Genomic DNA, 15,000 nt, shown 5'->3' with positions numbered 1-15,000 from the left:
TTGATTCCATATTATGGCAAAGCTACTATCGAGTGCCTTGGTTATGCTGGTCATCTCTTCACCAATCGCATTGTATTGACGCTAGTGGATATCGTTACGCGTGCCACAGTAGAAACTGGATACCATGTTTATACGGATCGTCTTTATACAAACTTATCTCTAGTTGCAGAACTTCTGAAGAAAAAAATTCACATCACTGGAACGATAAATACGAATAGGAAAGGCCTTCCCCCTCAAGTGAAGAAAAGAAAAAAGATCTTCAGTAGGAACAGTAAGGTCGTATGTGAAAAACAAGCGATGCCATATTCTGTCTTGGAAAGATAAGAGGGACGTCACTATGTGCTCTACATACCACACCGAAAGAACCATCCAACATCGCCGTATTATGAAAGGGAATGTAGAACAAGTTATTGAAAAACCAGTGATGGTCTCCGAATATACTTCTAACATGGGAGGAGTGGATCGTGCAGATCATTTCAAATCATCATACTGTTTCCTACAAAAACCATTGAAATGCTGGAGAAAAGTGTACTTTTTCCTTTTGGAAGTAGCCATAGTTTCATTCTCCATCGTATTCATATGAAATCAAAAGGGTTGAACGTATTAACTCATCTTCAGTTCCGGAAAGAATTGGTAAAAGAATTGGTAGGAAACGTAAGGAATGCGGCTCAAAATGGAAGAAGAAGAACATCTGATGATGAGGAAAGTTGAATGGAAAATTACTTATAATAGCCAAACAAGACAGGAAACTCCGTCGAATGCATTGAATGCAGTGACAGACGTGGACCTCGAGGAAAGAAAAAATAAAATATTACTGTAAAACTTGTACCAGGCAACCTGCAATGTATCCTGAGTGCTTTGAAGCTTACCACACAAAAGAGGATCACAAAAAGAAATATACTTAATTTTGTATGAGTCCTGCAATATAAATTTTGTCTATATTTTATCATAAATGATAAATATGTTATTGTGTTAAAAACAACATTATTATTATTATTAATTTTTTTTTTTTTTTTTTTTTTTTTTTGCTCTATCACAGTCCTCCAATTCGACTGGTGGTATTTATAGTGTGGGGTTCCGGGTCGGGTTGCATCCTGCCTCATTAGGAGTCCATCATTTTCCTTACTATGTGTGCCGTTTCTAGATCAACAACTCTTCTGCATGAGTCCTGGGGCTACTTCAAGCGTCTAGTTTTTCTAGATTCCTTTTCAGGGATCTTGGGATCGTGCCTAGTGCTCCTATGATTATGGGTACGATTTCCACTGGCATATCCCATATCCTTCTTATTTCTATTTTCAGATCTTGATACTTATCCATTTTTTCCCTCTCTTTCTCTTCAACTCCTGTGTCCCATGGTATTGCGACATCAATGAATGATACTTTCTTCTTGACTTTGTCAATCAACGTCACGTCTGGTCTTTGTGTTTTGCAACGTATCACCCTATCCGTTCTGATACCATAGTCCCAGAGGATCTTTGCCTGATCGTTTCCTATCACTCCCTCAGGTTGGTGCTTCGTACCACTTATTACCTGCAAAGGTAAGTCTGATGTTTCTTGCACAGGCTCCAGTGGAGGGCTTTTTGTTTTGTCACTGAATCATGCCTCATTTTGTACTGGTTCTGTGCAAGTGCCGGGCCTTCGCTTGCTATGTGGTATATGGTTTCATTTTTCATATTGCACTTCCTACATATGGGAGAGATGTTATTTTCGTCTATCGTTCTTTGAACATATCTGGTTCTTAGGGCCTGATCTTGTGCCGCTGTTATCATTCCTGCAGTTTCCTTCTTTAGCTCTCCCCTCTGTAGCCATTGCCATGTGTCATCGCTGGCTAGTTCTTTAGTCTGTCTCATGTATTGTACGTGCATTGGTTTGTTGCGCCAGTCCTCTGTTCTGTCTGTCATTCTCCTGTCTCTGCATATTTCTGGGTCTTCGTCTACTTTTATTAGTCCTTCTTCCCATGCACTCTTTAGCCACTCGTCTTCACTGGTTTTCAGATATTGCCCCAGTGTTCTGTTCTCGTTGTTGACGCAGTCCTCTATACTTAGTAGTCCTCTCCCTCCTTCCTTTCGTGTTATGTATAGTCTGTCCGTATTTGCTCTTGGGTTTAGTGCTTTGTGTATTGTCATATGTTTCCTGGTTTTCTGATCTATGCTGCGGAGTTCTGCCTTCGTCCATTCCACTATTCCTGCACTGTATCTGATTACTGGCACTGCCCATGTGTTTATGGCTTTTATCATATTTCCGGCGTTTAGTTTTGACTTGATTATCGCCTTGAGTTTCTACATATATTCTTTCCTGATTGTGTCCTTCATCTCTTGGTGTTTTATATCCCCTCCTTCCATTATTCCCAGGTATTTGTATCCTGTCTCATCTATGTGTTTGATGTTGCTCCCATCTTGTAACTTTATCCCTCCAGTTCTCGTTACTTTTCCTTTTTGTATGTTGACTAAGGCGCATTTTTCTATTCCAAACTCCATCCTGATGTCCCCAGATACAATCCTTACAGTCTGGATTAGGGTATCTATTTCCTTGATGCTCTTACCATACAGCTTGATGTCGTCCATGAACATCAGATGGTTGATTCTGTTGCCTCTTTTCTTGAGATGGTACCCGGCATCCATTTTCTTAGTATTTACTTTTGGTCATGGAAATCATGGCTACTACGAACGAGTACTGGGGCCACGTGAGTCGCCCTGGAAGATCCCTCTGATATTAACCTCTGCTAGTCTTATTCCAGAGCTTGTAAGTATTGTATTCCAGTTGCGCATTGTATTTTTGAGGAAGCTGATGGTGTTTTCCTCTGCCCCATATATTTTCAGGCATTCTATTAGCCATGTGTGTGGTATCATGTCGAAGGCTTTCTTATAGTCTATCCATGCCATGCCTGGGTTGGTTTTCCTTCTCCTACTGTTCTTCATTACCATTTTGTCTATCAGGAGCTGGTCTTTTGTGCCCCTACACTTCCTTCTGCAGCCTTTCTGTTGGTGGGGGATGGTGTTTGTCTCCTCTAGGTAGTTGTATAGCCTTTACAACTACCTAGATTATTATTATTATTATTATTATTATTATTATTATTATTATTATTATTATTATTATTATTATTTTATTAGTGTACCTAGAAGCAGACCCTCTCTCAAGCATACTTTATTCAAAGTAATGGCTACTTCAGCAGCGTTACACTTGTAAAGATTCTTCTCTATTTTCCGAATAGCGGCTTTTTTCCGTGCTACTTAGACAGGCTAGTAGAGCGCCTATGGAGGTCATGATCAAATACAGAGTCAAAATTGATGTATATATTTGAATTATACAGATAAACTATGATACCATAGTTATCAAAGTCATTAACGATATATATAATATATATATATATATATATATATATATATATATATGTGTGTGTGTGTGTGTGTGTGTGTGTGTGTCTCTCTCAACTATGATATCATAGTTTATCTGTATAATTCAAATATATACACTAATTTTGACTCTGTATTTGATCATGACCTCCATAGGCGCTCTACTAGCCTGTCTAAACAGCACGGAAAAGCCGCTATTCGGAAAATAGAGAAGAATCTCTACAAGTGTAACGCTGCTGAAGTAACCATTACGTATAGTATTATTATTATTATTATTATTATTATTATTATTATTATTATTATTATTATTATTATTAGCATAAATAAAGCCAAATTATTAGACTTGTATGATTTACACCTATAAGATGAATGAAATCGTTATTGAAAACTAAGAAATTTTATTTGGACCACTTTGACAGAAAAAAAAATGACCAAACTACAATATGTTCTTTACGTTCGACTCTGTAGGATAATGTAAATATTTATTCCTATGAAAAAAGGAACATGATTATTATTTATTCTTTTTTTCAAAAGTCGGACTATATACAGTCCCCCCCCCCCCCCCCCCCCCCGGAAAAAAAAGCATTCATACCAAATATACTGTCTATTATAATAATCCACCTAAGAAAATTATGATATATAACATTACATGTATTCCGTATGTATGGTCATACATTCCTCATTTGTAAACATTTTGGGCTGGTGGTGAGTCTTGATCACACCCTTGGCCACACCAGATGCAGGGTCGGCAATTAGAAGTCTCCTTGGTCCTAAAACCGTCGCGAGAGAGAAAGAGAGAGAGAGAGAGAGAGAGAGAAAGGTACGAGGTATTTATAAAATAGGATGTGCAAGTCCTTATTTCAATAAATAAAAAAGTAAACTAAATAGTGAAAAGTAGACGCTACAATGAAGGAACAAATAAACAAAAAATAAAGGTGTGGTTCATAATCCTTTCTGACCTAAGACGATGTTTGCAACCTTGACTCACCAAGGCAGGATTATCTCAGGTAGAGAATTATCAAAACGGAAATACGAAAGACTACAACTGATTCCTCATATCCCTTACCTTGTATTTCAGAGACTTTTCGAAGATCTCATACAGATAATGGTAAAACGCATTTACACGTGAATACAAATGGATATTTATTTATGTAACTTGTATGAAGTTTCTATGTGTATCAGGTACTTCCCACCATCATTTTATATATATATATATATATATTATATATATATATATATATATATATATATATATATATATATATACATAAGGTGCACACGTCAGCCGTATGAAAATTCATTGTTCCTATAGCTATAAAACATTAGCAATTATCATTGTCTGGCAAAGGTGAATCTAATTATTATAGCATTCGAGTACGGGCACCAGCAACAAATACACACAAACAAACAAGCACACACACATTATGTTTGTGTGTGCTTGTTTGTTTATGTGTATCTGTTGCTGGTGCGCATACTCGAATGCGGTAATAATTAGTTACCGTTGCCAAGCAATGATAATTGCTAATGTTTTATAGTTACAGCAGCAATGTATTTTCATACGGCTAAAGTGTACACCTCATATATATGTTTATATATATATATATATTATATATATATATATATATATATATATATATATATATAATGTATATAGTTGTAATCTCCTTATAATGTGGCATGCAAAGAATAAATATCTTACGATATTTCCTTCTTGATTTACTGAAAACTGTAAATCTACTATTTTGGGCTATAGTATTACAGAAATCTTATTTGAGAGAGAGAGAGAGAGAGAGAGAGAGAGAGAGAGAGAGAGAGAGAGAGAGAGAGTCATACGGATGATTTTTGTATCAACAAGTATGTAAATTTTTATTTGATAGAACGTGAATTGTCTATATCGCTTCATAATGCCAAATTCCCTTAGGACCCACCGTAGCCCTCGAGGTAGCAAGCTTTATCTTTGATTGTGAACTCGGCCTCTCTACTCCCCCCGTCTTCCGGCCCGTCCTGTAACCTTCCATATGTAGCGCCTTCATCCACTCAAATCTCTCTCTCTCTCTCTCTCTCTCTCTCTCTCTCTCTCTCTCTCTCTCTCTCGTATAAAATAGATAAATGTAGCAATATATACCTAATTGGCTGAAGAGTAGTAAGCAAAAAATTTATGCAATGGAAAATCTTTCTTCTATCTAGAAGGAAAAATAGTGTGAAAGATTGTTTCATGAAAACACAAATATTATATATATATTTTATATATATATATATATATATATATATATATATATACATATATATATATATATATATATATATATATAGTATATATACGATATATATATTATTATATATATTGTTGTGAACTTTCTTTAAGAGACAATAAATTATTGTCATTACTCTATTTTTTTTTTAAAACAGGTCCTCCGTTCAATAAATCAATTGCCAGTCCAGACAAAGATTTACTATACACAAGTCTTCAGATAACGAAACACTCAAAGGGGGAGACAAAAAAAGAAAATGTCTAAATTTTACACTTATTTATTCACAAATAAAATTCAAGAAATGTCCCTCGAAAACCTGCTTGAGGAACTAGAAAAATAAGCACCCAAGCATATACAATAATTGTCCTCACATACCTCAAACTCCACCTAACTATTATACGCAGAGTAAGAGAGAAATGTCACAGTAGAAGAACGAAATCAACACTCACTCACGTGTACACGATAGGTGGAGAAAAAGCCCAAGAAACTTAATACTAATAACTGAATTTTCCTTAACCTTAACCTAATAATTTACAACAACAAAAAATAATAATCAGGATACACCTTAGTTCATCCAATCGATACGTAATTAATTGTTCATCAAATCATATCAAAATCTCTCTGAAACTTGCTTCAGTCGAAGAAATCTGTCTACAAGGCTCTCGCGGGGCCTCCACTTGATGCTTGGCAGCAACACTCAAAAACATTTATGAGTCCACTCACGTAAATGGGGAAAGTATATAAGGGCAAAAGGGATGCTCACACCCTTCTCCGGCCTCAGAAGGCCTCCTGACGATTCCCGGAGGATACAGCAGTGCACTCGTCGTCGTCGTCGATGCAAGGTCTGGGCTTGGTCATACGGACGGCAAAAATAATGAAAGCCCACAGACAAACCCCTCACCACCAACAGGCAGCCATGGCGTTTTTTATAAAAGTGAAAAGCGAGCGTCTCAAAGTACCTGTCCGTGGCCAGAAGGCAATGTTGCAGAAAAATGACGAAGAGTGCGGTATAAATGGGTGATGCTGAACCTCCCTTCGGGGAACCGTAACGATTAACCTTCCATGATGAAAAACCTCTACCACATTAAGTACGTTTTGAACAGCGTAAAACCATCAGGCGAAAGAGGCAATTACCGAAGACGATCCTCCACTCGTTGAAACATGAAAAAGAGGGAAACGAGCGGATAAATAAAACTATAACACAGAAACAAAACCCTTGAGGGAGCGAAAAGAAGATAACAAGCAGTTCTCGAGATGAAGACAAAAAAAATTTAAACTTACGTTAGAGAAACAAAGAATATTTAAGATGATATTACAATATATATATATATATATATATATATATATATATATATATATATATATATAATGTGTATATATATATTATATATATATATATATATATATATATATATGTATAGTATATATATATATATTATATATATATTATATATATATATATATATACACTATATCATATACATATATATATACATATATATATATATATATATATATATATATATATATATATAGAGAGAGAGAGAGAGAGAGAGAGAGAGAGAGAGAGAGAGAGAGAGAGAGGTCTTGTGTATTTTGCATGTTGAGGTAGAGTCGGATTTCGGCAGGATTATGGTAAAGCTTCGGGTAATGAATGAATACTCTTGTTTTTTAATTTGTAATGTTATTATTATGTAAAAATCCCAATGGTATAAAAACAAACCAAAAAAATTAATTAAGATAAAACAATGAAAGGAAGGCAGAGGTAATCTGCTTTAGGTGCAGTCGCACTGAACATGCTTCTCATTTCTGTCCGCACTGTGTCAAGGTTGTTGACGATCGCTAGTTGCCGTACAGCATAAAACAATTTAGTACTATATATCTTTCAAAAAAATGCGGTGTTTGTATATGTTTTTATTGAAAAATATTTATGATATATATTTTCATAATGTATGAAAGCACTTGTAAAGTTCAACACTTAGAGATACAAGATCGACTACATTTGTTCTCGTGCTACATCATCTTTAACAATCTGGCAACTCTTATAGGCTCACCTACCGTATCCAGTGTCGCCAACACTGGCTATAAAACTTCTGATTTCACCCGGAATTACACCAACTCATATGTATACCTTCGTTATTTAGAAACTGCTGTTTGAAAAGCATTTATTCAATATCCACATAATATCATGAAAATTTACCTAGCGATTAATGCAAAAACTAATGCATTTACAGATGATTTACATACAAAATTTTCCATTTCAGTTAACTAAAATAAACAGGCAGACATAGTTGTGTTTTTCCTTCATCATATTACTAACATGATAAATGAGAGTAATTGAAATCCTTTCATGTCTATTTTAACATATACAACTGATTATGTCTTTAATTTTGAAATGATATACATTTGATAGCAATTACCCCTTGGATTCCAATGCTTGGTTTCAAGCCTAAATTTTTTTTATGCCATTCCATTCCATTAAAGGTGGGGTCTTTTTAAATTAAACCTTTCTGAAATTATGATCGTCTTGTATATAGCCAGTCCGTAAGATAGGCGAATTGAGAGGTAGTATAAAACTCCCAACGGGGAGAATAAAATTGAAAAGACGTTTTTATTTTATTTTATTTTTTATTTATTTATTTTTTCTATGTCAATGGTGAAGGGATCCAGTTAAACGGGATCATTGTGAGTAGTGTCTCCTCGGACTCCTTTAAGAAATATTTTCCATGAATAAAAAATTCTCACTACTCCAGTTCCTCCAAGTGACCGACTACCTATAAAGAGCGCAAAGGGTTAAAATAGATTACCTTCCTAACAAGGAGAATATAAAATGTTGAAAACTCTATGATATGTAGATCACGAATTGTGAAATAAATAATGTGTTATTATATGATCGGATTTGCACAACGAACTCGGGAGTGGTTTTACGAGATTGTTCGTTCATTTGTACGTCACGTTTTACCTCCATTGTGTCTTATGACTTTTGGGGCATATTCGCTCAGCTTGTCCTTGAAGATGGAGGGCGCGTGACAATCACACAAACAATTATCATGGACATCCGAGGTGATAGTTGTTGGAACTTTCATTAATGAATTTCTTTTCAGCATCTCTAACTATTTGAGAAGACGTGTGAAGTGGCAGAAAACCTTTCTTTCTCATGAGAGATTCGTGAGAAATTATTATCATCCCGTTTGTGTGCATTTGTTGGTGAAATGCATCTGCCCTCTTTATGAGATTTGTTATTTTGTTATTACTTTAACAAGTGTGTTAATAAGAATTATATTTCTTTTTGACAGGGACTCTTTTGAACTGCCACTTTGTCGCCCTGTGAGCCGGATTATTACCTAATATTAAACACCTATATTGTTACGCGTTGAAGAGACTAATTGATTTACTGTTTGACTTCAATTTTGTGGAATTGATATCAGAATATGGCGAGAAGTATCCCTTTTAGTTTTTCTTTCACTTGTGGGAATGGTTCAGTTTTCCTGGGATCTTGTTTTAGACAGTCCGTTTTCTGTGTCTTTCATTTGATTAATTTCCTAGCTGTCTGGCGATAGTTAGAATTTGGCTTTTCCTTCAGAGAAATAAAGTTATTTTTGTAGTTCAGAGTTTAATTCAGTGCCCAAATTAACTCTTTGCGATTGCCTTGTAAGTTGATTAGAGATTTTCAGATGCCACGCTACCATATCCAGTTTTGTGCCTCCCCCTAGGTATATATATATATATATATATATATATATATATATATATATATATATATATATATATATATATATATATATATATATATATGTATATATATAGACATATATATATATATATATATATATATATATATATATATATATATATATATATATATATGTATATATATATACATATATATATATATATATATATATATATATATATATATATATATGTATATATATATATATATATATATATATATATATATATATATATATATATATATATATATATCCAAAAGTTCATGGAAGCAAAACAATTTTGCTCGTAAATTCAAATGGTGACAAACACTTTCATGTGCATGCTCGCACAGTAATTTTCCATTAGTCTACCTGATAGATTAATGCAGGTTAATATTTTGTCAAACCCGATTACGAATATTCGGAAACCATGACATCAATATCCAACAGGAAAACCCATCGCTCCGGGATAGTGTCGTAAATGCAGTACTTAATCGTTTGAAGCTTTATTTATAAAAAGAAATCTCTGTTAAAGGTCATGTTTCGAATGTTATCCTGCACGCCATTCCTTTTGACACAAATAACAAACGCGGACTTTCGTACTAAATTGGAAAAGTGTGTGTGTGTGTGTGTGTGTGTGTGTTTTTATAATAAATTGCATTTCTACATCTTCTTCTCTAAATGTTAAAACAGTTCTTTATCAACATATGATGCATGGAATAATATCTAGATAAAAAAAAACAAAAAACAAAATCGCTCATGAATTCCACCGGTATAAAAGAGTATCTGTAGTATACCTGTCTTTTTCAAGATTCTCACAAACATTTATGCTGAGTCCTTCGTAAACATGAAAACAATTCATCATGAAATATTTTTCTAAATACCTCTGAATCTTTCTTAGCGTTTATGTTTGATTTTTCCTTCTGTATGATTATTTCGCAGATTTTATTTCTGTTACTTTTCTTTTCCCATCGCTCCGATGTTTTTCAATTAACTGTTATTATAAATCCTACATTTATTTAAAGAGATTTCTGTCTAAGAACTCTTAGCTGCCTCTCCTTAATGCCCTTGAAAACATCGTACAAAAAACTGAGACTTTGACTTGGTGATTCGAATAATGGTAGATATAAGAACAGGCGTTGATAGTTTTACTGCAAACATCAAACACAAAGCTTCTATCCCTTCTATAAACCAAAACATCTAAAAACGGCAATAAACTATTATTTTCTTCTTCATCATTGAATTTGAATGAATTTACCAATCACTTAACTTGTCTAAAACGCTGTTCATATTCTCAGATAAGGGCCAAGCACAAGATATTTCATCAACATATCGATACAAAAGGATCCCCATAGGCGAAAAAATAGGCAATGTTTTTGCTCCCAATTATTCCATGTAGGGACTGCTAAGCACCGGGGAAAGGGGATTGCCTATAGTCATTTCAAAATTTTGAAGGCGATAATATCCAATAAAAACAAACTTACAGTCTTTAACACCTAATTTTATCAATTCCAGAATTTTGTCAGAGCTAAAGGTCAAATGTGCTTTGTTTATTCGTTAGTTAAAGGATCAACAGATCGTTAATTGGGACATTGGTAAATAAAGAAGATACATGAAAACTAACCACTTAAAAGTAGTGATTGATGCGAACATTAGTCATTTTTTTCAACAATATCTGTACAACTCTTTTTATACTTTGGCTGCGAATGTTTCCGCCGATAGGCATGAGAACTCTAACCAGCCATTTGGACAGCTTTTGTACGAAACACTGCCAACTGAACTGATTATTGGAAGGACAAGATTAGTAACCACGTGGGTTTTAATAAGACCACACATGTAAGCATAAGTTGCACGTTGCGAAGAAAACTGCTTCATTTGAGCATCATTTCCTCTCATGACACTTTTCAATTTCCTATTAGAATTATTATTTGCGTTAGTTACATTTTCTTGTAAGTCTGAATAAGTTAAATTATACCTGACAAAAGGTGACACATTTCTCTAATATAATTATCCTTATCCATTATTACCAGAACATGAGATTAATCAGCCTTCTTATTTAATAATCAGATCATTGCTATGTTTTTCTTAGGCACCGTAAACAATACCTTTACAAACATTAAGCTCGGCACTATGCAATATACTGTTCCTTTCTAGATTATTAAAGGAACTGGCAATGTCTACGTAACCAATATTTTCCTTTGAAAACGAAAAACTTGAACCGTAACCTAGAGCACTTGAGACATTTTCCTGTAATGTTTGACTTTACAACTTTACCATAAAATTCGGGTTACATTCTTATTCGTTTAAATTACTGCTAGAATTCAGTAATGATGTTCTGCTTGTTGATGGCTTCGATCTTTGTTTTATGAAAATTCTTTTTCATGTCTTTATTTATTTTATCATGTACCCAAAGAAGTGTAGGTTATTCACGAAAGTGGTTAGTGCAAGTTCTTGAATTTCAACCTTTTGTGTGGTTATCTATGGATATTTTTTTCACGGAACACTTGCACACAAACAAACACACACACACACACACACACACACACACACACATATATATATATATATATGTATATATATATATATATATATATATATATATATATATATATATATATATATATATATATATATATATAGTATGTATATATATATATATATATATATATATATATATATATATATATATATATATATATACATATTTATATATACGTATATATATATACATATATATATATATAGTATATATATATATATATATATATATATATATATATATATATATATATATATATATATATATATATATATATATATATATATATATATATATATATATATATATATATATATATATATATATATATCAGCGTGAAGGTGGACTATTAGGAACGTTGCAATTCATTTCAATTCTTTATTTCCTACATTTCGTAATATCATTATTACATCTTCAGGGAATCTGTTAAACAATAAATAAAATTACTTTAAAATTCTTACAAATTACTTTAAAAATTACTTTAAAATTCAACATTTATAAATTACAACACAATTAAAAAAAACATACAGAAACTAAAACAAAAAAAAAAAATAAAAAAGACAAAGACCGCTAACCAACCTTATGCCGAGAAGGCAAGAGACAGAATGACAAAAACAAATAAAAGTTAGCTCAGGTACAGTTGTGTGGAGGAGGTCTGGGTATTTAACTGGGGAACCAGTTGTTTAATAAATAATGACTCTAGGATAAGGCAGTTCATATGCATTGTTCGCTTGGCCTATGACTCGGAAATGGCTTCTTTCTATATGTATTTTTACAATTTTTTGAATGGTTTCTTATATTAGAATGTTCGGGATTGGAGAGCCTACAGCCAGTACGGAAACTTAATCCCCGATGAGAGTCGATTCTGACCCGCAGTAACCTCCTCGTGGATCCGACATATGTCCCAGAGTTACACTTAGGGCAAGTATACTTATAGACCACGTTGGAGGTCAAGAGAGGGTCCAATCGATCTTTATTTCTGAAAAAGGAACCGATTGTTAGCGGGTTTATTGGAATTAATTTTAGATTAATGGCACCATAATGTTTGTGAATAATTTGTGCAAACTTTTTCCGAAAGGAGTCATCATGTAAAAAAGGGAATTTGGCATAAAAAGCTAATTTGGTACTGTACATGGTTTGGCGACATTAGCGAATTGTTTGTTAAGAAAACAAACGGAGCTTTTTTATAAAACAAAGTCTGTGGGAAGCAATTATCCTAAAATATCCAGAAAGGAAACTAATTTCTTGGTGGAAGGATTGCCAGTTCGATGTAATAAAAAAATGCCCTGTGGAGGAGAAGTAAAAATAGTTTAGTTTAAAATCATAAAAACAAGAACTATAGTAATTGGATCCTAGACCAGTAAAAGTTTTCTCCAAAAAACAGATGTATTAAAAGAGCCATTATCCCTAGTGACAAGTAACGTCTAATAGAAGGTAATGACGTTCACCTCTTTTTCCACGGTAAAATTAATGTTTACTATGTTTAGTATTAACATATGCTAAAAAGGAGTCAATATTACAGTCATTTTTAAATAAGGCGAAGGTGTCATCAATATACCTACCATAAAAGAGTGGATGGAACCTGAGTGGGCAGTCATCTAACATGCGTTCTTCCAGCGAGCACATGAAGATGTTTGGCAAAAGTGTGGGACCCAAGGGAGAGCCCATGGCTACACCGTCTGTTGCTTATAAAGTTTGCCGTCAAAACAAAGGCAGTGTCCCGCACTGCTAGTTCTAAAAGAGTTTTTAAAAAACGAACGATTGAAATTGTTAAAAACAGAATCTGGCTCAGGAAAAAGTTTGTTTAAGATAATATCGATAGTTTTCTTCCAGCATGGGACAATCAGTACAAATAGAGATTCAACGTCTAAACTGGCCATTTTCAAATCAGCGTCCTGTAATAAACTTGATCCTTTAATATCAAAAGAAATTTGTAAACTGTTTAAATTTTAAGGTTGGCTGTAGAGATATATGAAAAATAGGATTATTATATTTGTAAACACAGTAAAGGGGGCAGTAGTGGTAATGAGATGTTCAACCCGCCTCCCTGACACCTGTTTCAGGTTGCCCGGGTAGTATCCCTTGAGAATTTATTGTAAAATTTTAGCCTAATGATTTTTGAAAGCCACTCCTACCTTGACACCTGCCTGTGGGTGGATCTGCAGTCTCAAAAGGTTGCGTGTATGTTCGTCAGTACTGTCTTTGTAGTATATATACTCGTGAATTCTAATACTATGTATCAGTCCACTTTGTCAATGGCTTGAAAATAAAGCCGAAACCGGTCAGGACCTACACCCTGTCTCTTATTTTTCACCTGTGGATATGTGGTTTGATAAATGAATCACGTGCTCAAGTGATTATAATCATATAATATATATATATATATATATATATATATATATATATATATATATATATATATATATATATACATATATATATATATATATATATATATATATATATATATATATATATATATATATATATATATATATATATATATATATATATATATATATATATATATATATATGTATATATATATATATATATATATATATATAGATATATATATATATATATATATATATATATATATATATATATATATATATATATATATATATATATATATATATATATATATGTATATATATATATATATATATATATATATATATATATATATATATATATATATATATATATAGTATTTATATATATATATATATATATATATATATATATATATATATATATATATATACATATATATATATATATATATATATATATATATATATATATATATATATATATATATATATATCTATATATATATATATATATATATATATATATATATATATATATATATATATATATATATATATATATATATATATATATATATATATATGTATACATATATATATATATATATATATATATATATATGTATATATATATATATATATATATATATATATATATATATATATATATATATATATATCCCATATATATATATATATATATATATATATATATATATATATATATATCCATATATATATTATATATATATATATATATATAAATATATATATATATATACAAATTCAGAAAAGCAAAATATA

Source organism: Macrobrachium nipponense, chromosome 23 (assembly GCF_015104395.2).
Source record: "Macrobrachium nipponense isolate FS-2020 chromosome 23, ASM1510439v2, whole genome shotgun sequence".
NCBI lineage: Eukaryota > Metazoa > Arthropoda > Malacostraca > Decapoda > Palaemonidae > Macrobrachium > Macrobrachium nipponense.
This window is presented reverse-complemented; position numbering follows the sequence as displayed.